Source organism: Medicago sativa, chromosome 3 (genome assembly GCF_051527215.1).
Source record: "Medicago sativa cultivar Bolivia chromosome 3, Bolivia_mono, whole genome shotgun sequence".
Lineage (NCBI taxonomy): Eukaryota > Viridiplantae > Streptophyta > Magnoliopsida > Fabales > Fabaceae > Medicago > Medicago sativa.
The window spans coordinates 44720271-44746813 of NC_140751.1; the positions used below are offsets into that span (position 1 = coordinate 44720271).

Consider the following 26543-nt stretch of genomic DNA (forward strand, 5'->3'; position numbering starts at 1 on the left):
ATGGCAAATATGAATTTCCCAAAGCTGTGGAGGAAGTGGATCTTTGAATGTGTCGGTACGGCAAAGGAGTCTATTTTAGTGAATGGCAGTCCGACGGATGAGTTTCCCTTAAAGTGAGGTCTTCGTCAGGGTGACCCGTTGTCGCCTTTTTTATTTTTGCTAGCGGTTGAGGGTCTTAATGTGCTTATGAATACTGTTGAAAGGGCACAAATGTTTACTGGGTATGGTATTGGTGCCAACAATGAGGCTCGATTGACGCATTTACAGTTTGCGGATGATACGTTAATTATCGACGAGAAGAGTTGGTTAAATGTCCGTACAATGAGATCTATGTTGCTTTTATTTGAGCTTTCGGGTATCAAAGTGAATTTTCACAAAATTTTGCTAACTGGTGTTAAGATTCCTGATTCCTGGTTGTCAGAGGCTGCTATGATGTTGCGTTGTCGCAGACGTACCATTCCTTTTGTTTATTTGGGGTTGCCTATCGGCGGATATTCTAGAAAAATCTCTTTTTGGAAACCTGTGGTTGATTGTATTGTCTCGTGCTTGTCGTCGTGGAATCATCAGTTTCTTTCTTTCGGTGGTCGTTTGGTCCTTCTGAAAGTTGTCCTGTCCTCATTGCCAGTTTACTTTCTTTCCTTTTTCAAAGCCCCTGCAGGTATAATTTCTTATATTGAATCTATTTTTTAAAAAAAAAATTTTGGGGGGAGGTGAGGATTTTAGGAAAATTGCTTGGATAAATTGGGAGTCCATTTGTACTCCAAAGGAGGAAGGAGGGTTGGGGTTAAGAGTTTGGGCGCTTTTAATTTGTCGTTAATGGGTAAATGGTGTTGGAGGATGATGGTTGACAAGGAGGGATTGTGGTATCATGTTTTAAAAGCTAGGTATGGCGAGGAGGGAGGTCGGTTGAAAGAGGGAGATAGCCATAGTTCGGCTTGGTGGCGATCTGTGTGTAGGATCCGTGAGGGGGTTGGTGAGGGAGTTGGTAGATGGTTTGATAGTAATATTCGTAGGGTTTGAAGATGGGAGGGGTACTTATTTCTGGCATGATATTTGGGTGGGGGAAATTCCTTTGAAAACTAAATTTCCCCGCCTCTTTGACTTGTCTGTAGACAAGGAGTGTTTGGTGGAGAAGATGTGGAGGGATTTGGGGGCAGCTGAAGGGAGGGACGGTTTATGGTGTCGTTGCTTGTTTGCTTGGGAGGAGGAGAGCGTGAGGGAGTGTATTATGTTATTCCATAACTTTGTTTTTCAGGAAAATGTATAGGACACTTGGAGGTGGCTGTTAGATCCTATGCATGGATATTCGGTTTGGGGGGCTTACCGCTTCCTTACTACCACGTCTGAGCTGGGGGATAGGCACCAGGGCGTCGGCATTTGGCATAAGCAGATTCCTTCTAAGGTTTCGTGTTTGTGTGGCGACTTCTTCGCAATAGACTTCCAACAAAGGATAATTTGGTTCGTCGGAGGGTTATTTCTCATGAAGCTGCGGCTTGTGTGACTGGTTGTGGAAGTCCAGAGACAGCTAATCATTTATTTTTGGGATGCGACATTCTCGGATCACTATGGTCTCAGGTTTGGCTTTGGCTCGGTATTTCTTCCGTTTCACATGGTGACATTGTTCAACATTTTACTCAATTTATTAAAATACCTAGTTTGCATAGATCTTCTCATATGTTTTTTAGAATTATCTCGTTTACCACGGTATGGATTCTTTGGAAAGAGAGGAATGAAAAGAGAGGAATGACCGTGTGTTTAATAACACGACTTTAACACCTCTTCAACTCATCGAAAAGGTTAAATTGACATCTTTTTTATGGTTAAAATCCAAACAGGCAACTTTTATGTATAGTTATCATGACTGGTGGAAGACACCGCTCCTATGTATGGGCATCCACTTGTAATTCCTGTTTGGTTGTATATTCCGTTGGTGTTTTTCTTTGGCTAGCACTGATTACTTGTAAATACTCTTAACTGGTTATCCTCTTTAGCACACCTTGTGCGGGGATAATTGCAGTTGTTATTATATATTCCATTTTTGTTTGTTCAAAAAAAAAACATTTACAATAACCGTATAAAAATACAATGTTAAACCATGTTAAACCATTTTTCGGCTGTCCAAATAACTTTTCTGATTATCCTAAAAAAAACTTTTTTGACAAGAAAAACTTTAAACATGTCATGAGTCCATCATCATGTCCCTTTTATTATTTTGAAACTAAAATAATTTTCTCTATAAAAATCCAAAATACGTGTGCGTATATTTTATTTTGTTTGTTTCTATAATTTTGATTATAATTTTTAAATATTAATAATGAAAATTATTTTTACATCGACTTATCCACAAATTTTTGTCAAAGCATATAACAAAATAATATATCAACTCGCCGTATTTTGGTTTGCTTGCATATACAATAAAAATAAAATAACTAGAATAAACAATAAACAATCGTTATTTTCCCTCTAGTTCACAATAAACCAAAACAAGTCATTTTCCCTCTAGTTCACTGTTCACTCAGTTCTGACTCCGCTTTTGCTCCTATTCGCGTTCGTTTTTTTACCGGTTTTCCTGTCCAGTTTGTGTTGTGGTCGAATCTGTTTCAAATCTAGTTGGAGGAGGTGAGGTGGCTACAGATTAGGTGGTGAGGGGTTGGTGGTCCGGTGGTGTGAGGTGGTGGTGGATATGTGCGGATCCGTGGTGGTGTTCCGATCTGTGTGGAGCCGTCACGAGATTTTTTTGAGGTGGTAGTGGAGTTACGTGGTGGAGGGTTTCCCGATGGTGGTTTTGCAGTGGCAGTGGTGGTGGGAAGAAGATGTTACGGTGGTGTTAATGACTTGATATTAGTAACATTGCAAGTCAGGGTCCATTCCTTAACTTGTCCCCTTCTGAATGTGATTTATCTTCGTCCTTTTATGATTTTTTATTCCTTCTTATTTTTCATTGGTAATAACAGCAACAAAGTGAGTTGCAATATTACTAACATTGAAAAATTCATGAAGCTAAATTTAATCATTTCGGGCTTGGATTCTCTCGTGAATGGATGCATCAGCCTTGTATTACGAAAAACATTGACGAGGTGGTCTGTGGTGGTGACTGTCGTGTGGCTGGAGGGGTGTTGTGTGGTGCCGATCTGTGTGGTTTGTTTCCGGCAACTGCAGGGGTGGAACACATATTTCATCCACGTTTAATCCTCTTTCAACGAACTCCCGGATCGTTTGTCATCGTAAGGATCATGGTGGTTGTGGTTGTTCGCGTTGGTGGCCGTGTAGCTTCAGATTTTGCTTGATTTGGTGGCAGACCCCCTCCAGAGTCACTGGTTGTCCGTTATTTTTTTTTTTCTGATTCTTTGTTGATGTTTTATGTTTTGTAGGGGTGTTGTGGTGGTGCCTGGTGGTGGTGGTGGTGGTGATTCGGTTGAGGTGGTGGTGGTGGATTTAGTATCAGAACGGTTTGCGTATGGGAGCTATATAAGGAGGTGGTTGGTGTTGTTTATGTAAGGAGGCAAGTGTTGGTTGGGTGATTTTCTTTAGAGGTAGCCTCTGTTCAAGGGTCCATGTTTGTCGTCACTAGCTCTTGGCTCTGTTTGGTAAAAATAGCGGATAACTGATAAGCTAATTGAAGTGTTTGGTAAAATTAACGGTTCAACAAGCTGATAAATGTAAAATGACATAAAAGGACAATTAGTAAGTTAATTGTTTTAATTTAATGCATATCTTATATATTATTAAATTAGTATTTTTTTTGTTAAAGTTTTATTTTAAATTTATTGATTTTAGTTTTTATAATTTATAAAAATTTAAAGTATAAAAGTTTATTTTTAAAAGCAAAACCTAGCATGATTATAAATCATGTACACATAAACAAAAATATTAGCCATGTACACATAAACAAATATTAGCCATGCACAATAATTTATTTAAAGGGACGTCCTATATATATTTTTTGGTAATGATTTTGTACGGGACGTCCTATTAGCACAGTTGCTAGATAATAATAAATATAATAAATAAAAGATAATTACGTAGATGTATTAAATTAAGTCAGGTACATATAAACAAAAATATTAACCATGCACCGTATTTTATTTTAAGAGACGTCCTGTGCCGTGCCAAATAATAATAATTACATTGTCATTTAAATATAAGGGTAAAACTGGTATTCAAATAAAATAATAAGGGTAAAAGTGGATGAAAAAACAATAAGCTATAAGCTATAAGCTTAAACGCTACTTGGAATAGCGTCTGAAAAATAGCTTATAATCTCGTGGTGAAAAAACATTACCAAACAGAGCTTTTTTGGTCAAACGAGCTTATAAGGTATTCGATATTCGCTATATGCTCGTTTTTTGGTCTTACCAAACAGACCTCTCGTTTGCGTTTTTCGGGTTGTTAAGGTGTTTAGGTTGTTTGGTGGGTGCGTGTCCCCTTGAACTGAGCCTTTTCCTTTTGATTTGTTTGTTGCTTGCGCCACCGTATATCATGTCGTTTGTCTTACTTATTGTATGCTGGGTTCCGGTGAGCTGGTTTTTTTTGCTTCGAGATCAGGAGTCGGTGTATAGCTGCAATCTTGTGTGGCTTGTTATGGTGTTTCTCTGGTGTACCGGGGGTGAGGGTTGCCCTTCTGTTTTGGTCCTTAAGTCTGGCGGGCCGAGTACTTTTGATTCGAGTTTGAGAGTCAGTTCTTTGGATCAAGTTTGGTTTTGGGCTTTTTTATGGTGTTACTTTCGTGTTGAGGATTTTATTTTGAGGAGTGTTCTTTGGGGGTGAGTAATGACGATGGATGGTGTTGGATATTGTTTTTCATTGGTTGTTTTTGTGAAGGTGCTTGTTTTAGGTGGTGACATGTATTTTGGTGGGCGTTGTCCTCATGGGTGTTTTTTAGGGTGTTTATTTTCGAGTGTTCCGCCTATATACAACGTCTTTAGTTTGTATTCTCTGTTTCATCGGTCTCTGTTCGTCTTGAGCAGGGATCTGGTTGTTAAATATAATTTGTTGTTAAAATAATAATAATAATAATAATAATAATAATAATAGTTATTAAAATAATAACATAAATGTATAAATGACTTGTTATGTAAAGGAAAAATCATATGATTGCGATAAAAGAATATCTTTAAAACTACATTTTCGTAAAGTCTTCATCTTCTCCTTGTATTTCTTTGATGAGAACTTTTGTTGAATTTTGAGAAACTTCTCTTGATAAAGCCACATATAATTGACCATGACTGAAAACATGTTCTGAAAGATAGATTTCAAGATTGGGAATGATCCGCCGCTCTTGTGATTTATTTATGGTAATAGAAAAATTCATTCTTACATAAAACGGTTATCTACTAAACACAAAAGGGAAGTTCTGAACTTGCATTTGTTTTTAATTTAAGTATGGGCAAGAATGCTCTTTTTCTAGTGTTGTTTCTTGATCGAATTTCCACATCCAAAATATTTATAAACAATCTACAACATAATAATCGTGTCCTATTACACAACCCATATTTAGGGTCTATGTTTTGCAACAACTTTATAATTCATGCACTCTTCGGTGAAAAAAATTAAATCTATGAGTTTTTTTTTTATTTTTTACCTTTTTTAACCAAAGAATACATGAATTTTAATTTTTTTTTTATCAATGCATGAATGTGAGATTTTTTTAGGCGAAAGTCAAATATTTTGGTTATTCATCATCATCAAAATTTAGAACAACAATTTTTTTTAAGCAAAAAGAAGGCAGCTAGCAAAGTGCTAGGCTACCAAAACGTATTAACCAAAGAAAAGGAAGCAAACAAAGAAAAGGACGGGGACTACACCAAGACCTCCTTAATGATACACAAACCTAAAGTTAGGCATCCCTAACTTGTTCTGCACAAAATAAGCTCGAATTCCAATAGGTAACCGAAGTTGTTAAAATATTGTAGGTTAAACCTAAGTTGCCTAAATAGCCTGCACATAGATTATCTTTTCCTTAAGATATGAGAAACAGTTCATGTTTCTTACAATGTTAAGACAATTTCCCCATTTATTTGTTACCTTCCAAGGAACTAGATCCTGGTTTTTGAAAGCATTAACCACCAGGAATTCTGCTCTTTACCCAATATAAATTACTCACTCCCAACTGAAATTCCGATATCGCCCCTACGTGAGTTAACGCTGTTGGATATTTGTGTGTTGGCTTCACTTTTGTTAAAACAAATATTCATGTATGATGTTGGATACGATGTTCCAACATCTTGGCACGGTTCAGTATGCCCTGTTTATGTGGCTTGATTTACGCATGGTTTATCTTTTTAAGGAATCCACGCCTTATTTCTTGTTGGCCAAGCTGCGTGTTTTTTTTTACAGAGTCAGATGGTTTGTTATTTCCTATATTTGTGGTAACTATTTAGGAAACTTTGGATGTGTTTGGTTTGTTCCTAAAGATGTTCATACTTTTTAGGAGTTGCCATATTTGTTACTGATTCTTGTGTAACAAATCACCGTTTGATCTGATTTGTTCTGAAGCCCAACAAGATGTTATAACCTGTTTTGCTTCAGTATAAATACAAGACTACAAGACCTAATTCGCAGATTGATGCCGTCATTGAAGATTAGTTCTTTTTAGGGTTTTGAGTCACTTGTTAATTGTAAGCCTTTCTTGTATCACCTTGATACATGTTTAGGATTGTGTTTCATTGAGTTGTAAGTTGTTCACTACTCCAAAGCTGTGAAGCACAGAGGTAGGTAGTTTGTGTACTACTCCAAAGTTGTGAAGCACGGAGTTAGGTAGTTTGTTTAAAGGTAACTTCATTTTGTTGTGTTTGTAATCTGATAATCACAGGGGCTGTGGTTGATTGAGGGAAGTGAGATGAGATCTCAGATCTAGGAATGTCTCAGAGGATTGTTGTTGAATTGTCCGTATGAAAATGTCTCAGAGGAATACATCGCAGATGCCTGACATGCCTGATAGAATTAGGTTAGGGAGGCAACATAATTATACTAGTAGTGCACGGAGGGAGAATGAAGCAATACGCCCTCCTTTGGCTGGTCAAGGGAGAGACAAACTAGGGGGCACATGACTTGCTAGGGTTGATGCTGCGGGGGTGTCATCGTCACAGACGGGTCTATCCCAGACGATTGACCCGACACAGTATCAACATCATTTTCAGGAGCAGGCGTATTAGCCTGAGTATCAGGAGGGGTATCAGCCTCAATATCACGAGGGATATCATCCTGAGTATCAGCCTCATTATGAGCAGCAACAGTATATATGACCAACCTCCTTGCTTGTGGTAATATATATTTTTCTTATTTTTTTAAGTTAATCGTAAATGTATACTTTTTCGTATGATACTTGTGTGATGAGCCTAATTTTTCTCTTTGTGTTTGCAGGGATGGGTTATAGCTCTTCAGACATGTCGTTCCGAGGAAGAAATATGAAGATTACGAACGGGCTAAACCGTATGTGGGTAGATTGAAACCTAAAAGAGGGTTTGATGATGTTGATCACTTCAGAGGCTTGATGGATTCGATGGAGCATTATCATGTATTTTGCAGGTGTTAGCCTGTATTTTCGACAAGCTATAATAAATGTTGTAACGCCCTATTTCTATTAAAGCAATAAAACACGCGAATATAACAAATATTCAAGAAATAGACGCGACGTCTCAACAAAACGACAATTAACATGCATATATATAATATATCTTAACATGTCGCAGCGGATACAAATCAAATAGCTCCAGCATATACATGCCATGGTCAAAATACATCATCATACAAAAATTTTCCAAGTCCCAACAAGTGGACAAATCTCAACATAATCCGACAATAAACAGAATCTAACAAACATAAAGACACCGACCCTAATCAGAGCCTACTCCAACCGATAGCGGAGATAGCTCCCGCTATCCAAGCACTCACCGAAAGCAACTACTCCTGCACAACGTCTACCCATCCATATAGACAGGTAGGCGGTCAAAACCACTGGAGGTTAGCATTACATTCATCATAATCAATAATAATCAACTTGACATAAATAATTCAATTGTTTACTAATCAACATAAGCAATTAACCTCCACAATCACACAATATTACTATTTATCACAAGTATATGTATCCATCACACATTCATCATTAACATTCTCCCTACAACAACAATCAAAACACATGCCAAAATGATATGCACCTAGACTCGACGCATACATGCATGTGGTACCAAATCTCCTCAAGGTCGTCACCCATGATGCAACAAAAACATCATTATCAACGGCTATAGTCAACGGCAATATGTATGATGCATGAACATATGACTCAATCCACAATGCATATGTTCACAACAATTCAACGACTATAATAAACGACTATCATCAACGTTCAACTTTATCATAAAGTTCAACAAACTCCATTCAATACAACATATGATAACAACATCATATTCATCACCTCACAATCATTCATACATCTTCTTACAATCATATCAAACTATCCTTAGAGGATTTATAAAGCATTCGGCTCATAAAACCATTTTCATCAAAGTTCGTCTCTAACTTCACCATTTTAAAATAATTGAAGCTTTTGAACCAAAACCAAGTAAACAAGATTCAATGCCTCAACTAAGTATACTTCTAGACCACATATAAGTGCAGTAGAGCATACAATTACGTTTCACCGGCTAAACACGACGAAATCATGAAATTCCCAAAGTTCGTCTCTCTTTGTCATTTTTACAAAAGAATCCCATTTTCAAAGCAAAACATGTTAAGACTTGATGGAACCAATCACAACCATTTTTAGAAATAATATAAACATTATACAACCTTAATCCTACATCAATTTCCGGAAAAAACGAGTTTTCGGAAAATCGGCGTTCTTGGACCATTTTTTAAAATTTTAGGTTCAATTCACAAATCAAGTCCAATTCAATTCAAATGAAGTTCCAATAGGATTAAATGTATAAACAGAGGTTAAACAAGTAAATAGAAACATTTTAGAAAGCTCGGATTGGTCCCCAAGTGCGCGAAACGAAAAATCAAACATGGGTGAACATGGCATGGTTCGCTTAAGCGAGGTCTGCTTCGCTTAAGCGACCAGCTCACAGAGGCTACTGGACCTCGTTCGCTTAGGGCTCGCTTGGAGATCGCTTAAACGAACTGCTTCCAGAACCTGTAAATGAGACTTCGCTTGGATATCGCTTACAGCTCACTTAAGCGAAGCTTCATCAGTCCAGACTCCAACTTTCGGGTTTCAAACTCTTTTCACCCCAAAATCCCAATTTTGATCATCCCAAACCCCAAAACTCAATTCCAAAGATGTTTATAGGTCATATATGCTTCAAAACACTTAAACATGCACAATTTTTGAAATTGAAACATCAACACATCAAAATTCATCAATTCACCAACACTTCCTCAACTTTCAACAACAACAACAATAAATTTCATCATCAATTCACCAAATTCATGATACCCAATGCATCAATTCAACAACAACATATCTAACAACAACAACAATAACATTGGAACATGAATTCATCATCAATCTAGCAACCACAACATTATTCATCCTCAATTTCATACAAAAACTCATCATGTTCATAACTACCTATTTTAACATACAAATTCAACAACAACAACACAATTATCATTCATTCATGTACATAATCATATCATCACAATTAAGCACGAATTTCTACAACTAAATTCAAATTAACCACTAAATGAAAGAATTAGGGTAGAATCTACAACTATTAATTATGATTAAAGTCTAACCCCCTTACCTTAATTCTTCACAATCAACACCAAGGCTTCACTTTAGCTCCAATCCTAGCTCCAATCCTTAAAGCTTGACCTCCCTCTAGCCTTCTCTAGATCCCTCTCTTCCAACCCTTATCTTCTCTCTATCTCTATCTCTTCTCAATTGAAAATGTTGGCAAAAACCCTATTTTCTATACAAACAAGAGTTTATATAGGTCCTATCTAATTGGGCTCAACTCACAACACCTTAATGGGCCTAACCCATTTCTATTCTAACCTAAAAATGTTACTATTCACTTAACGGTAAAATGTAATACTAACGGTCACTTACCGGTTATAAAACAATTCACTACAACTCCCTAGCATTTAGTAAAATAACCACTCTCACTAAGCACTAAAAAAAATAATCCTCAACGAAATTACTAAATTACCCTTACTCTCAAAATGACCAAAATACCCCTAAGTCCAAAATGACTAAAATACCCTTCTAACACCGAATTTTACAAATCCCAACCAAAAATATACACAGAGGCAAATAATCACATACGAGCACATATAACACACATAATTAAATAATCAAATAAATCTAGCGAAAAATCAGGCTGTTACAAATGTGGTCAATGAAGTTTGACCTGAAATTTAAAGAGAGTGAAATTAATTTGATTCTCAAGTTCGACTATCGAAGTGAAGTCTAGAAGATGTGCTAATCGAGAGGATGGTTCGACAGAGTGAAGAAGATGTCGAAGGAAGATTGGCATCGAAAGGAGGAGCTGAGTAGCAGTTTCTCGTCGAAGAGAGATTATTTGAAATTCAAATATGTCTGTAGTAGTTATTAGCAGTTACGTTTCGAACGTGTCTGTAGGCAGTTACTTAGTATAAGTAACATTTTCCTCTATGGAAAACGGGTCACAATTCAATCATACTGAAAACTTACGCTCAAACAATCAGCCCGCATAAGGAGAAACGAGCAACAAGTTCTAATGTATGAATCTGTGCACCACTTTACTTTCATTTTAATGCAATTCTAGTTTACCTTTTAGACTCTTTTTTCATTTTACTCTTTACTTTTAAGCTTTCACATCGATCCCTTGAAGATAATCTCGACGGATCTGACCCTATGTCTGGATTTCGACAGTTATATTCATAGTTTGCTACTTAGTATCAAGAACAACCATAATTTTCTGGAAAACAATCAAGCACAATATGTCTTGAGATTTGCTGGTTGATCTCGCTAGCACTCGTTTCAAATCAGTTCAGTAGTTTGCCAAAATCCAGGGTAAAAAGATTGACATGCTCAGTGGGACTGTTTGTGCTTTTGTTTAAATTTTTCTTGAAAATTTGTTCTTTTTTTTTTTTCCAAATTTGTGATTTTTGTTGTGTATGTTCTTGAGGAATAAAAAGAAACTTTCAGAAATGGTATGTTCTACTCGCAGTAATGATCCGCCATCAAGCCCAACAAGGGCATCGATGGAAAATACATGATTAAATGTAATTTCACAACAAAGTATAGAAACGACTCAATCTCATGGCACAAATGGTGATGAAACGGTGGGGGCAACAATTCCTGCTCATATATCATCAACCATTCCCGTTACAACTTCGATGGTTGCAGCGGTTACACAATCTAACACGAATTTTGGTAATCCGTTAGTTCAAAATCCATGGTCCTTTGATCAATCAAATCTTAGGAACCAACCATATGGAATGCCTCCATCCTTTATGGTAGGCCTCCATTAAAATCCGTCTAATCTTTCAGAGAATTTGAATATGGTTCACCCTCAGTTTTATTATCCTGGGCCAAGTGTTCGTAGTTCGAAGCCTCAACAATCACCGATCAATGCTTTCTTGGTTGCTTTAAGGCAGCAAATGGAGGATTGTAACCATAAAATGGTTAATATGTTCACCCAAAAAATTGGAACAGTGTTTAACCCTTTAATTAGGGATACCCATAATAGTTATTTAGCATTATCAGAACAAATGGGGCGAATTAAAGATTTCTTTGGCGCTCCTCCTAGGCGAAATGTGCAAATATTTTAAGGTCATAATCATAGGCATGTTGAAGTACCTGTAAATAGGCCTAATGATGGAAATGTTGCCAATCCAGTACCTCAACCTGTGATCGAACCACAAGTGCAAAGGGTGCAGGAAAGAGTTCCAATCTTGGTTCAAAGGAACCAAGAACTTGATCAAATAATTAGGAAAGCCCAACAAATTTTGTGTCTACATAGACCTAATTTTGTGTCACCTTTATCTGAGTATGTGACAGTGGAGGAATTACCCAGGGGATGGAAAATCCTTAAATTCACCAAATTTGGTGGAGAAACTAATGAATCCACTATCAAACATATATATCTCTCGTTACTTGACAGAGGCAGATGACATAGCAAATAATGAGAACTTGAGAATGAAGTATTTTTAAAGTTCATTGACAAAGAATGCCTTTACTTGGTATAAAACTTTGCCTCCAGGGTCTATTTTTACTTGGAGTCAATTAGAAAAGGCTTTCCATGAAAAATTCTACATGGGGCAATCTAAGATTACTCTCAAAGAATTGGCAAGTGTTCGACGTAAAACAACAGAATCTATTGATGATTATTTGAATAGATTATGACTTCTCAAAGCTAGATGTTTTACCCAAGTGCCTGAACATGAATTAGTCAAAATGGCTGCTGGTGGTCTAGACTATTCTATTCGAAAGAAAATAGATAGCCAATATTTAAGGGATATGGCACAATTAACAGACAGAGTCTGACAAGTCGAAAGACTTAAAGCTGAAAAAGCAAGGTCTAGCAAGTATGGTAAAAAAGAGAAGGTTGCTTGTGTCGATACTAATGACAGGAATCAAGATTTCGACATTGATTGGAGTCCTATCGAGGAAAGCGAAGTTAATATCGCTGAACTGCAACCAGGACCTCCATTTGTATGTAAATTGTTGAAACCTTCTAACGGAAAGAATCCTGAAGAACCTAAAAATGACAGATTTGTGTCTAAAACCTACATATTTGATGTTAGAAAATGTGATGAGATCTTTGATCTTTTGGTCAATGAAGGCATAATGATAGTGCCTAAAGGTTTGAAATTACCTCCTTTTGAGCAAAGGCAAAAAAGAGGATATTGTAAATTCCAAGATAATTTTTGCCATAACACATCTCGTTGTGTGGTTTTCAGGGATTCAATGCAAAAAGCACTAGATGAAGGCAGGCTGAAGTTTGGAGACAAACCAAAACAGCCAATGCAAGTTGATGTTGATCCTTTGAAGAAAGCAGATTCCGTGTACTTGGAAATAGTAGGCATGAACATGGTGGAAATATCTGAGATCGATCCTATACTGGCTACTGATGGCCTAAAGGTTGATGTCAAAATGGCTACTGAAGGCCATAAATGTGCTGATTCAATGATTACTGAAGATCAGTATGAAGAAAAAATACAAGTGGTATTTCCCAAAGCTAAAGAAGATCTTATTGATTTTCTTAACAGATGTAAAATATCTTGTTCCCTAGTTATGATGTGTCCCAGATGTAGTGCTATTTTTGACAAGAAAGTTGCGAAGAACGTTAAAGGTTTTCGACCTCAATCGAAGCGGAAAGGAAAATGGGCTGACAAAAGGATTAAGTTCAGTTTCGAGAAAGCAAACATCCCTCTCAAGGACACATCCCCAACTACAAACCAGAAGAAGGGACAAATGAAAACCTTCTATCCTCCCTCCAATTCCCCAAATAATCAATGGGTATTTTCTGGTGGTAAAAAGCCCAATCACAGGTCTCCACCTACAAAGTGGGTTAAGAAAGTCATTAGAAAATCTCCAACTGAGCAGTGGATACTTTCTGGTGGAAAGAGAATTACTGGAAATAACAATCAGAATAAGATGCTTGATCAGAAGAGAGAAGAAACATCTGATTCGAAGAGGTTCGTTCATAATGTCAACTACAAAGGTAAAAATCCCATGACAAAAACTCAACGGCGCAGATTCCAGCGTCAGTAAAAGGCTAATGCCTTGAAAGATGTTACAAATGTTAACAAAAATGCTGACAAAGGACCAGCTATCTTCGATACGTTTAGAAAGCCTGCCGCTGAGAGGATATTTCCTCCCCTTTCAGTTGTTAAGAAAGGTTTTTCTGTCGAAGATGAAGAATTAACTTCGAACTTCACTGATTCTGAAGCTAGCCTCAATATAATCCTTGTCGTATCAATGGTTCCAATTGAATATGATGTTATATCAGAGGTTATGGAAGATGAGGAAGACTTCATTGAAGAAATGACTGCTCACCAGCCAAAGTGTTATTATGTGATGGATAATGGTTGTATTGAAGGCCAGTAGGCTATGTTCGAAAGACCTGATCATTACATGCAACATCATCTCAAATCTTTTTTCATCCAGGCTAAAATTAATGATGTTGGAGTAAACAAGGTGCTGGTAGATGGAGGTGCAGCAGTGAATCTATTGCCACACTTACTCTTAAAAAAGATTGGCTTATCAGAATCCGATTTGAAGCCACATAATGTAGTTCTTTGTAACTATGAAGGGAAATCTGGAAGTTCCTTTGGTGGTTTTGAAGTTGACCTGGTGGTAGGTACTGTGAAAAGGCCAACTTTATTCTTAGTAGTAAGTTAAGGTTGAGTTCTGCTTACCAGCCCTAGACTGATGGGCAAACAGAGAGAACTATTCAGAGTTTGGAAGATTTGTTGAGAGCTTGTGTTTTGGAGCAAGGTGTCAGTTGGGTCGAATGTTTACCGTTGATTGAGTTTACTTATAACAACAGTTTTCTTTCTAGTATCGGGATGGCACCGTTTGAAGCTTTGTTTGGTCGGGGGTGTAGGATGTTGTTGTGTTGGTATGAGTTAGGTGAAAGTGCTTTGTTAGGACCTGAAGTTGTGCAAGAAACTACAGAAAAGGTTAAGATGATTTTAGAAAAGATGAGTGCGTTTCAGAGTAGGCAGAAGAGTTATCATGATAAGAGGAGGAAGGACATTGAATTTCAGGTTGGTGATCATGTGTTTTTGAGAGTGAATCCTGTAACCGGTGTTGTACGTGCTTTGAAGTGTCGGAAGTTGACTCCTCATTTTGTTGGACCGTTTGAGATTGTTGAGAAGGTGGGATTGGTAGCATATCGGATTGCGTTACCACCGTCTTTGGCAAATCTTCATGATGTGTTTCATGTGTGTCTCAGTTGCGGAAGTATGTGTATGATGCGTCTCACGTGATTCAAGTGGATGATTTGGAAGCAAGGGATAATTTGACCGTTGAGACTTGGCCAGTTAGGATTGAGGATCGCGAGGTGAAGCGTTTGCGAGGAAAAGAGAATGTTTTGGTGAAGGTGATTTGGGTTGGACCAACTGGTGAGAGTGCTATTTGGGAATTCGAGAGTAGGATGAAAGTTTCGTATCCGGAGTTGTTCCCTTCAGGTAATTTTCTAGGGCGAAAATTCTTTTTCGGGGGGGAGAGTTGTAACAACCCGATTTTCGTTAGATTTATTTATTATTTATTATTTGTGCTTGTTTGTGATTATTTGTCTCTGTGTGTATTTTATTTCATGATTAATGGATTTCGGCTCAAGGAGAGTATTTTAGTCATTTTAGACTCAGGGGCATTTTGGTTATTTTGTGAGCCAGGGTAAAGTAGTTGTTTGGTCACGAGAATTATTCTTAGTGTTTTAAGTGGGAATCATTATTTTACCAAGTTACCAGTAGAGCGGGATAAGTAAATAAGAACCGGTAACTATCCGTTATTTTATCCGTAAATGAGTAGAAACTTTGTGAATTAGTTAATGAGAACCTTGACCCCATTAAGACATTTGAGGGTTGAGCCCAATTGTGTAGAGCCTATATAAACTATAGCCTTTGAGGAAATTAGGTCACATAAACTCATTCATTCATTTTTCACAAAACTTTTGAGAGAGGTAGAGTGAGAAAGAGCAAGAACAATGGTTAGAGAGAAGAAACTTGGGAGAAGAAGAGAAGAGTAGAGATTCAAGAGGGTGGAGATAAAGTGAAGCCTAAGCTTAGTTTGTGCTCCATTAAGGTAAGGGGGATAATGTTCATTCATAATTTTTTTTAGTATAATCTCTTTTATACATCAACTCATAAGTGCTTAATTGTGAAAAGTGATTATTGAGAATTTAATTGGTGAAATTCATGCTCTTATGGTGATGAAATGTTTGGGTATGTGAAATTGATGATAATTAAGTTATTGATGTTGAATTTACATGCTTGAGATGTATATATATGTATACTTTGTGTTTTGCTCAAAATTGGTGAAGTATGATATTGTTGTTGTTGGATTGTTGATGAATTCATGGTTAATTGATGTTGTTGTTTATGATTCATGCTATGGGTATTCATAATTATGGAGTTGTTGTGTGAATTGAGTTGTCTGATAGGACAAACCGCAAGTGCACGATTTATCGAAGTAGTAATAAAAAGAGTATCGTTCCGACAGGGAGTTATGAATTCAATTAACTTTTAATAATGATTAGATGAACGTTTCAAAAGTTAAAAAGTTTGGATTTTTAATTGAAAGAAAATAATAAAAATAAAAGGAGCCTTGGGATTATTGGTTCGTCATAATAACAAGTCCTTCAATAGCCAAAACCTTAACTTATAATTTCATGTTTTATACCTAATTTCTAAAGACCGATTTCCCTTTAGCCCCTCACCTTTCCGACCAAGTCCAGTGAGAGTTTACCTCTGGCAACCAAACCTATTTCGCTGATTTGATTACTAGAAGAAGCTTATAAGGATTGAAACTACCCATGTCTCAAGAATTGCAAAGACTATTTCGCTACCTTTGCAATTCTTGTCTAAATTCACTTGTTCCAATATCAAAGCTCCGCTTTCGCATTATGAATTCATATTTGAGATGATGGATTAACAATTATCAAACCCTCCACTTTCGTTTCCACAGTTTGATAATTGTTAATTCATGTTTAAACGGTGAATTTAGATTAGAAATTAAGGTTACATGAAATTAGGGTTAAAACTTGGTTCGATTAGGCTTATGTCATTAGACTTATCCAACAATCCCAAGACAAGAGAAGAGTCTACTCACTCACGTTCATTGTAGACATAGAGAAGAAGAAGAAGAAGAACATAAAATAAAATAAAGAAAATAAAGATGAACTTTTATTCAGAGAAACAATTGTCACTTATTATTTCAGAGAACAAAAGATGATTTTTTGTGATGGAAGGCTACTCTATTTATAGTTTACATTTGACTTAAAATCTAAGCAACTACATGGGCTTTTCGGTAAAACTAAAAATAGAGTAGCTTAAGTCCTAAGCAAAAGCAGCAAAAGGGTGTTCGGGGGGGGGGGGGGGGGGGGGGGGGGGGGGGTGGCGGCACGGCTGTGCCACATGTTAGCACGGGCCGTGCCAAGCTTCTGACTTGGGGGTATTATATTTTTGTTCCCGAATCTTCGTATTTTTGCTCCGAATCAGCTCTAGACTCCTTTCTTTTGCTCCAAGACTCAATCCATCAAATATTTATTCCTGAAATATAAATACAGTAGAAACTCTTTAATTTAATACTCGGTAAATTAATAAACTCTCTAAAATAATAAATTTGTCCGGTCCCGACTTGGGCCAATGTAAAAAATTGAAAAACTCGATAAAATAATAAGATAATAATTTTTTGGGAGATCCCTTTATAATTTTCGGTCCCAAGAAAATCATAAATTAATAATTCATAGAAACTGAAAAAAAAATATTAAGAATACATTGAACACATTTGTTCCTCTTGTTTGCATTTACTGCACTTCAAAAGTCATTATTGATTTCCAATGCATATGAACACAGTAGTTACTAATTTACGTTGAGTTCCAAGGTTCGCTGCAACGTAATTCTAAGAGGCATAGACTAATTTGCCTTTTTGTTTGGTATATACAGTATAATTACTTAAAAACTCTTTAAATTAATAATTATTAATTTATCGATAAATTAATAACTCTCTAAATTAATAAATTTCTCCGGTCCTGACATTATTAATTTATAGAGTTTTAACTGTATATGCAATTGAAGTAAAATAGCTCAAAAAGGAAACAATATTAAAATAAAATAAAATCAAATCTAATTAAAACGAAACTAACTATTATACTAAAACTAGCTAATTATTGACTCATCATTGTTGTTGAGAGTTTTTGTGAAAAGTAGTTTGAATTTATGAATTGTGTTGAAGAAGTATTTGATTTCAAGTTTGTTATGCTTTTGAGAGCCCTTTTGTGTACATAAACCTATAAACAACCTTTGGGAACGAATTTGGGTGTTTGGGGAATCAAAATTGGGGTTTTTGGGTGAAAAATGGTGCAAAACCCATAAGAACAGGAGGAAACTCGCTTGAAGCTCGCTTATGGCGAGTTCTGTCTGGAAGGAACTCGCTTATGGCTACAAACTCGCTTAAAGTGAGTCACATAGTGACAGCTTTTCCTGTTTCGCATTCTTGCGTCTTTTTCACATATTTCTGTTTTGAATTTGTCATTTGTGTAAACATGAAAGTTTTAGATAAATGAGTTGGCTTTCCAATGACTTTGGTTTGACGTGAAAATGATTTTTTTGATTTTGAGTTATGATGAAAACATTCCACTTGGTAAAATTTTACGAAAATTCAGCATAACTGTTTCTAAGTCAACCCAAAACGTGTGGTTTGTTTCCAAACTTCAAAACTTGAATTTTCAGAGTTCAATTAAGGTGTTTAAGGGTATTTAACCTGTGATATGTTGATTCAAACTCAGTTTCTTTTGATAATGAATTGGTTTTCATTTATGTTGAGTTAACTTTGTTTTGAACTGAAAATTGTTGAATTGGCGTTTTAATCATAATTGATCGATGAAACTCACATGTATATGCAACTGCACACAATTGTGATTATTGTATATGCATAGTTGAGGCATTAGAATTTGTTTGCTTAGTTTTGATTCAATTTCCACAATTGTTTTAAAGTCGTGAAATGATAGACAAACTTTGTCGAAAATGATCTTTAAGGCCGGATACCTTGCAAACTTTTTGTGAATAGTTTGATATGATTATATGCAAACGTGTGAATAAGTAATATGTTTGTCATAGTATGATGTACTTTCTCCTTTACTTGAATTATGAGAAATTGTATGGAGTTGTTGATTTGTAATGATGTAGTTGATGTTGATTGATGCACATATGTTAAATAATGGTGATGATGTTGGTGAATGTGTTGTTGAATATATGCATAGTGTGTCATATGTTCATGCATCGTGATCTTAGGATGTTTACATCCAGTGGAGGTGGTTTATGATATTTATATCCAGTGGAGTGATTTGAATACTTTGTAGTATGTTTGTGCATGAGTCCTAATTGCATATGTGTTTGGTAATTTAATGTGATTGATAAATTGCATAATTGTGATGTTGTGAACTTGTTTGTATTGATGAATAATGTGAAGTCAAATTATCTTTTGTTTAATTATTTGAAGTTTAATTCAATGAATACCTTTTCAATTGCTTATGTTTGATTATTGATGTGAAGCTAACCCCTAGTGGTCTTGGTGGACCGCCTACCTATTTGTATGAATGGGTAGACGGAGTACAGGATTAGTCTGTTGCTTGCTTGGTGAGTGCTTGAGGGTAGCGGGAGCTACCTCTGTTTATCTGTTTAGAGTCTTAGTATAGGCTCTGATGTTGGTTGTCGGTTCGAGCATTTATTTTAGATTGATTATGCTGTTGAGACTTTATCCATATGTAGATATTTGGAGTTCATTTGATGTTGTATCTGATATTTATACTATGGCTACTTGGTGATGCATGCTATTTATCCGCTGCGAAGTTTTTGAGAAATTTTTAATATGCATGTTTGAGATCTTTTGGAGAACGTAATGTTTATTTCTTGAATAAATGCATTATTCACGTGTTTTATCGCTTTAATAGAAGTAGGGCGTTACAGTTAGAACCATCCAATAGAGGTGGCCTGTTCACATATCCTCCTTCCTTGTCGATTATGCCAGAAAATAACTTCTCTGGAGATCACCCTAAAAGAGGCAGGGTGCCTGCTCTGATGCCAATTGAAATTCTAGCACGCTAGCTTTCTAATGTTTTATATGATGTTTCAACACCAGACACAAAACGTATGTTGAGATTAATGTTTAAACATCGTGCTAACAATAACAAATAGATTAAGGAAAATAAAAGGCAGAAACGTAAAGAGGCACAATAGGTTTGTTAACCCAGTTCGGTGACAAACACACCTACTCTGGGGGCTACCAAGCCAGGAAGGAAATACACTAGTGTAGTCCTTGTTCTAAGTTCTCAGCAAACCCCAAGTTTACAACTTATCGCCTAGGACCTACCCGTACTGACTTCAACCTAAGAACTCCTAGATCTGAGATCGCATCTCACTTCCACTCAATGACACACCTTATGATTATATGAATACAAACAATATGATGAAGACACCTTCAAACACAAACTAACTCCATACTTCAAAGCTTAGGAGTAGTATACAAACTTACAACTCAATAAACACAGTCCTAAACTTGCATCAAGGTGATACAAGAAAGGCTCACAATGAATAAGACTAAAAACTCTGAAACTCTATTTTTCAATGACGACTTTAGTCATGAATTAGGTTTTGCGTCCTTGTATAAATACTCGGAAGCAGTACTGGCTGAATAAACTTGTTGGCCCTACACCATTTATCCTCTTCAGCAACAGTTCAAAAACGTAGGCAGAACTATGAAAATCGTAGCCTGAAAGAATAGGGGACGTTTTTCAGGCGTCTCCTGTTCGACCGTCGCCTCTTGTCTATGGGGACGTTTTTTCATGCTCTTTGGGCACAGTTTTTGAAAACGTCGCCTAAACCACAGGTATAGGGGACGCTTATTCTTCGAATTTTAGGTGACGTTTTTTAATTGTTGCCATTATAGGGTACAATTACTAAGCGTTGCCTTAGATTAAAATAGTAAGGAGAGTTAACAGTTGTAGTCAGTCATAGCTTATATGCATCAATTTAACAGTGCACTAAAAAAATATTTACCAATTCTTTTGTTAATATAATCAAATATGATTTATACAAGATCAAATTTAACTACACATCTACAAAAAAATTGCGTTACAATAAAGTTGAGTTAAAACATTACTCTTCGTACATGAGTTGAAACATTAACTTAACACGTAATAGTAAATAAAATGTCTAACATTACTTGATACCAAGTACAAGACTAAATACATAGTTTGGTCAAGTCTAAATAAAGTCATTCAACTCATTCGACTTTGTCTTAAAATTCACCATCATCTATGTTGTCATCTTGAAATTCATCATTTACGTGTTTGTCGTAAATTCATCATCTACATCATCCTTTTCATCATCTTCATCGATATCATGCTGCATAAGAAAAAAACAATACATAAACCATAGGTAGTGTCAATTCAATGGACAACTAGGGAACCATCAAAATCTATACATCACACACAAAATAACCTTCAACAATCTCTTTAACCTTATTGACACTTGAACCAAATCTCTTTAACAACAGTAACTTTCTTCAACATCAAAATCATAAAATAATCATCATAACAACACTAAAATAATTCCACAATCTCTCAAATGAATCAACCTACACTAACTAAATTCTCTAATAAGTTTGCAAATAATATACAACCTTTTAGTACTAACAATGCCAAAACAACATGCCTAATGAAAATATTTATCCCAATCCTAATTGAGCTTATTTGATGTCAAGTACAACCTCGTCATCCTCACTCCATAATAACTTACATTTTAAATCTAAAAGAATATAGCATCAACATCACTCAACAATTATTCCACCAAATACTCAAATTTATAAAAGTCTAACACCAAGTTGATACTTAAGCAAAACTCATCAACAATAGTATCTTTTACAACATCAAACTCATAGTGTAATCACCAATAATTAATACAAGAAAATTTACAAGTTGTCAAATAGCTCAATCCTCCTAAACTACAACCTCTAATAACTTTGTTAATACTCTCTAACTCTTTAATAACCACCGACAAACTCAAAGTATCAAGATTAGGAACTTAAACAAAAATTAGAAATCAATTAGTCTAAAAATAATGTCTTAGTCAAAGTATCAAAGATTAGGAACTTAAACACAAATTAGAAATCAATTAATCTAAAAATAATGTCTTAGAAAAATCAATTTCAGATTTCATAGAGAGGAGAAAAATTAGGGTTTTTTTTTGTGGTGATAAGAAAAACTAGGGATTAATAAAGTAAGAACAAGAATCAAGTCAGCATCCAGATAATCAAAATTTTACCCATACATGTGCTAAATTCGGATTTGAGGAAAAAGAAGATCAGGGCTTTAAAAAAAATTGATACTTTTTTAGTTTTCAAACCTTAAATTTAAAAAATTATGAAAGGAGAACACTCACCTTTGAACAAATGAAGTTAACGGTGGTCCAAAAACCTCAACACGGTGGCTCTTCCTAAACTACTCCTGTCATCATAAAAACGAAGAGAAAATAAGGAATTAGTTACATAAACGGATGAATCAAAAAAGAATAACAACAACAACAAGGTATTGTGGCCGGAAAAGCCATTACCCAACTGATGAAGAAAAGGGTCGGCCGGAAAAGTTGCATATTTCGCATAACTGTTTGGATTAATGAAAAGCTCTCGTCAAAAGGAAAAGGAAAATCATGTCGTTTCATCCGATCCATGAGCACAGCAACCAGATCTTGACCGGAAAGTTAGTGGATGATGGTGGTTTGTTGAAAGAAGAAGAGGAAGAAACTCGTACGTGTACCAGAGGGGAGAGAAGGGAAAAATAATGAATTTCATTCTAACTCTTATTTCTATTTTTAATAATAATAATAATAATAATAATAATTTTGTCAAAATAATAATAATAACAACAACAACAACACAATCCCTCAAAAAAGTTTTAAAAAAAGAATAATAATAATTTCTATACTATATATAAATGGAATATATGATATGATTTTGGCTTTATTTTTTCACTTTCAATTAAACAAATTTGTTTATAATTTTTTTTACATTGTTGGTGTTATTTAAAAATATAATAATTTATATAATATTTGTTATATTTTGTGTCATTGAAAACGACAAGTATAATTTGTTATAATATGAAAATAAAAACAATTAACACTTATAATGATAATTTAAATCAAAATAATTTTAATCAAAATCAAAATTTTATAAAATTACTCTTCACAATTGATATGCATTAAAAAGCGAAGACACAGACAGACGCCGAGTGCTCGTCCAAACGTTAGTAATAACAAGAACAACAATAATGATTATAATAATAATTAATAATAATAATAATAATTTTAATAATAATGATAAATATTTAGTCCATTTAGTGAACATTTAATTAATGATTGTCCTCGTGAGCTAAGCTCAGTTGGTTGGGATAATGCATAATATATGCAAGGTCCGGGGTTCAAACCCGGCCACTACAAAAAAAATGATTGACATGTGAACTAAAATCAAACAACGCATCCTAGAATAAAAAAGATTAAAAAAGGAAAATTTAAAACTAAAATGCTCAAAAAATATTTGTTGAGATAATCTCAACTAAAATTAAAGATTCGTCTTTTTTTTTGACAAAAAAATCAAATTAGATATAAACTCGACACAATAACATATTGATTTAGTTCTTTCAAAAAAAATACATATTGATTTAGTTATAATTAGATGTAACGCTTAATCACTACAAAAAAAAAAAAAAAGATGTAACGCTCAATAACAAACTTATTATCCCCTAAAAAAGGTATTAAAGTTTATATTGATATACTTGTACCTGTTTATTTTTATTTTCATTACTAGCATATTGTTATAAGACAAGTAAGAGCTTCTTATTTAACTCTTGTTTACGAAAAAATATCATTATTATGGGTAAATTTGTTTAAGGGCATAATTGGAATAAGTTAAATAATCTAACCCGTTATTTTCTTTTATATGTCCGTTCTTTTATTATGTCAACGTGTGTAAATGATAACAATTATCTACAATTTTATTTTGGTCAAGTAGCCTAGTGGGTAGAGCTCACTCATTTTAAATATGAAGAAATGAGGTGTCTGAGGTTCGAACCACAACCCCTGCATATATTATGCAATATTCCTACCAACTGAACTAAACTCACGGAAATTATTTTTATGAAATTTAGATTTTCCTAAAAATTAACTAGATTTCAATGAAAATTATATGTATCGTATAGATGTTTGTGACGTTTAAACTCTTATCCTTTTTAATTATATTAACAAATTTAACATTAATATAGTAAAATTTGTTTAAAGGTATTACTGAAATAATAAAAAATCTAGACCAAAATATCTCATTCTCATAATATATTCCAGTGTCTCAAGTCAACAACACCATCACAACCCAAATGGAAAATTATTATTATTATTATGATCATCATCAACAGAACGATAAATAAACATTATTTTAATGACAACAACAATATAATATTATTATATTCTCTAAAAAAATATAATATTATTATATGAACATTTTGTTTGATGATATAATTGAAATAATGAAAAAGACAACCAAATATTCATAATTCACGTTGAACAATTTTTTGATCAAATGACATTTTTTTTGAGCAATTGTTCAAAAGAACTCAATTTTTTAGATGAATTATATTCATCTATATAGTATAAATGAATAAACATTTATTATTAGTAAACCAAACAATCGAACTCAAGTGATTAATAAGCTATACCAATGACAAATTGTTCAAAAGAAATGAATTCGATTTTTTTATTTGAACAATTTTTTGATTAAAATAATACAAAGAATTAGATTAAAAAAAATATTGATTACTATTCAAGCAATTTTTTCTGTCAAGAAACAAAATTTTCTCTACTTATCGTAAAATATGTAATAATTGTTAAATAGTTAAAGCAACAATTGAAAAGCGTTGCCTTTTGTAGCAACATGGTGCATCACTCTAAAACTGTCCCCTAAAACATCTAAGGGGACGATTTCTGTTGTTGCCAACTAAATGTTATTGTTACGCCCTAAAACTGTTCCCTATTATATTTTAGGGGACGATTGTATGGTGTTGCAGAAACATAACAGGCTACGCTCATAAAGCGTTGCCAGAAGCTAGGTTTAGGCAACGATTTACACATGTTGCATAAAAAAGTGTTGCCAGAAGCAATAAATGGTGTAGTGTGGGTTTCAGTAACACTGCAGATCCAAGAGCTGACCCGCTTCACAAGAATCAGGAACAAACACAATCGTTTCTTGAAATGTCGGAACATCTTTAGAAACCACAAATACACATCCAAAGTTTCGTAACATATAGTCACTCCTTTAGGAAATAATCATAAAGCTGATTCTGGACTAAAAGCCGTGTCTTGGCCAACAAGTAAATATGCGTGGATTCCTTAAATAGATAAAGCCCGCGTTAATCATGGCACATAATCAGGACACACTGAACTGTACCAGCATGTTGAAACATTGTGTTCAACATCCCATACAAATATACAACATGAGGTTAGTTGTAAGAGACACATATCCTCCCATTTGTTTCAACATGTAAAACTCACAATGTAAAAGTAATTATATATATGCAGAGGTAGAAGAAGCATATGCATACTTTCCTTATGGAATGACATCACAAAATTACTTCAAATAGACCTAGGATGTCTTTAGCCTAGCCGTCATTTTGCATGGTTTCCTCCTTTGATTGCTGCAACATTGTGTTCAACATCTTGCATGTATATTTGTTTTAGCAATAATGAGACCAACATACAAATATACAACATGAGGTTAGTTGTAAGAGACACATATCCTCCCATTTGTTTCAACATGCAAAACTCACAATGTAAAAGTAATTATATAAGTATGCAGAGGCAGAAGAAGCATATGCATACTTTCCTTATGGAATGACATCACAAAATTACTTCAAATAGACCTAGGATGTCTTTAGCCTAGTCGTAATTTTGCATGGTTTCCTCCTTTGATTGTTGCAATATGATGGCTGCTGACAGCCACATGAATCAAATTTTGAAATTATATATCTAAAGAATCCATGGCCACTTTTCAACGTGCTCATATGTACATTTGAATATAGTATATTCCTTTCTTTGACTAACATTTCACACTCATAGACTAAAACAAGTATGATTGAAAAAAGAAAAGGGATATAAATATTTTTAAAAAAATTGGGATGGATGGAGGGTAGAGATATGGGAATTAGGGGTTGGGGTGAGGGGGATTGGATTGGAGAAAGAGATGGTTTTGAAAAAGTTAGTGAAAATCCAACAAGACTTTATTTTGGGGTGGTGTGTCTAGTGAATGGAAGATTCATTGAGTGAAGTGGTCATAGGTTTGCAAACCTAAAGATAAAAGGGGCTTGTGTGTTAAGGATTTAGTTCATATCAATAAAGCTCTCATGGTAAAATGGAGGTGAACGCTTTTATGGCAATGATGTAACGTAATTTTTGAATTTGGTACCTTTTTGTAAACCTTCACAGACCTCTTTTGGTGGAGGATATTTGTGGATTGGGGAGGAAGAGAGGGGAAGATAGGGATTGGTGTTTTTAGGTATTCCGAAAAAATTAGGGAATGGAGGAAAACAAGTTTTTGCCTTGATGTGTGGGCGGGAGATCTCCCTCTCTAGAAGGTGTTCCCAAGACTTATTGTGATATCAAAACAAAAGGATATGGTGGTTAAAGAGATGAGTGAGTCGGAGTTTGAAATCTCATTGCTTAACAACCTTTATAATCTTATAGACGGTTTCCCTTACCAATATTGATGATTCTTGGGTTTGTAGGTGTGGGGGGGAGATACCTTTAGTGTAAAAGCTATTTATTTCTTCCTTTCCAATCTTTTT

General features: G+C 35.0%; 1 long non-coding RNA gene across 1 annotated transcript; it reads right to left on the minus strand.

Annotated features, from left to right (window-relative positions):
• Nucleotides 1-20929: 20929 nt before the first annotated feature.
• LOC146937652 (uncharacterized) lies at nt 20930-22479 on the minus strand. Its single transcript, XR_015030994.1, has 3 exons — nt 22273-22479; nt 22102-22166; nt 20930-21066 (listed from the first exon to the last, which is right to left on the minus strand). It is a non-coding gene; the product is annotated as an uncharacterized LOC146937652 (long non-coding RNA).
• Nucleotides 22480-26543: the final 4064 nt, after the last annotated feature.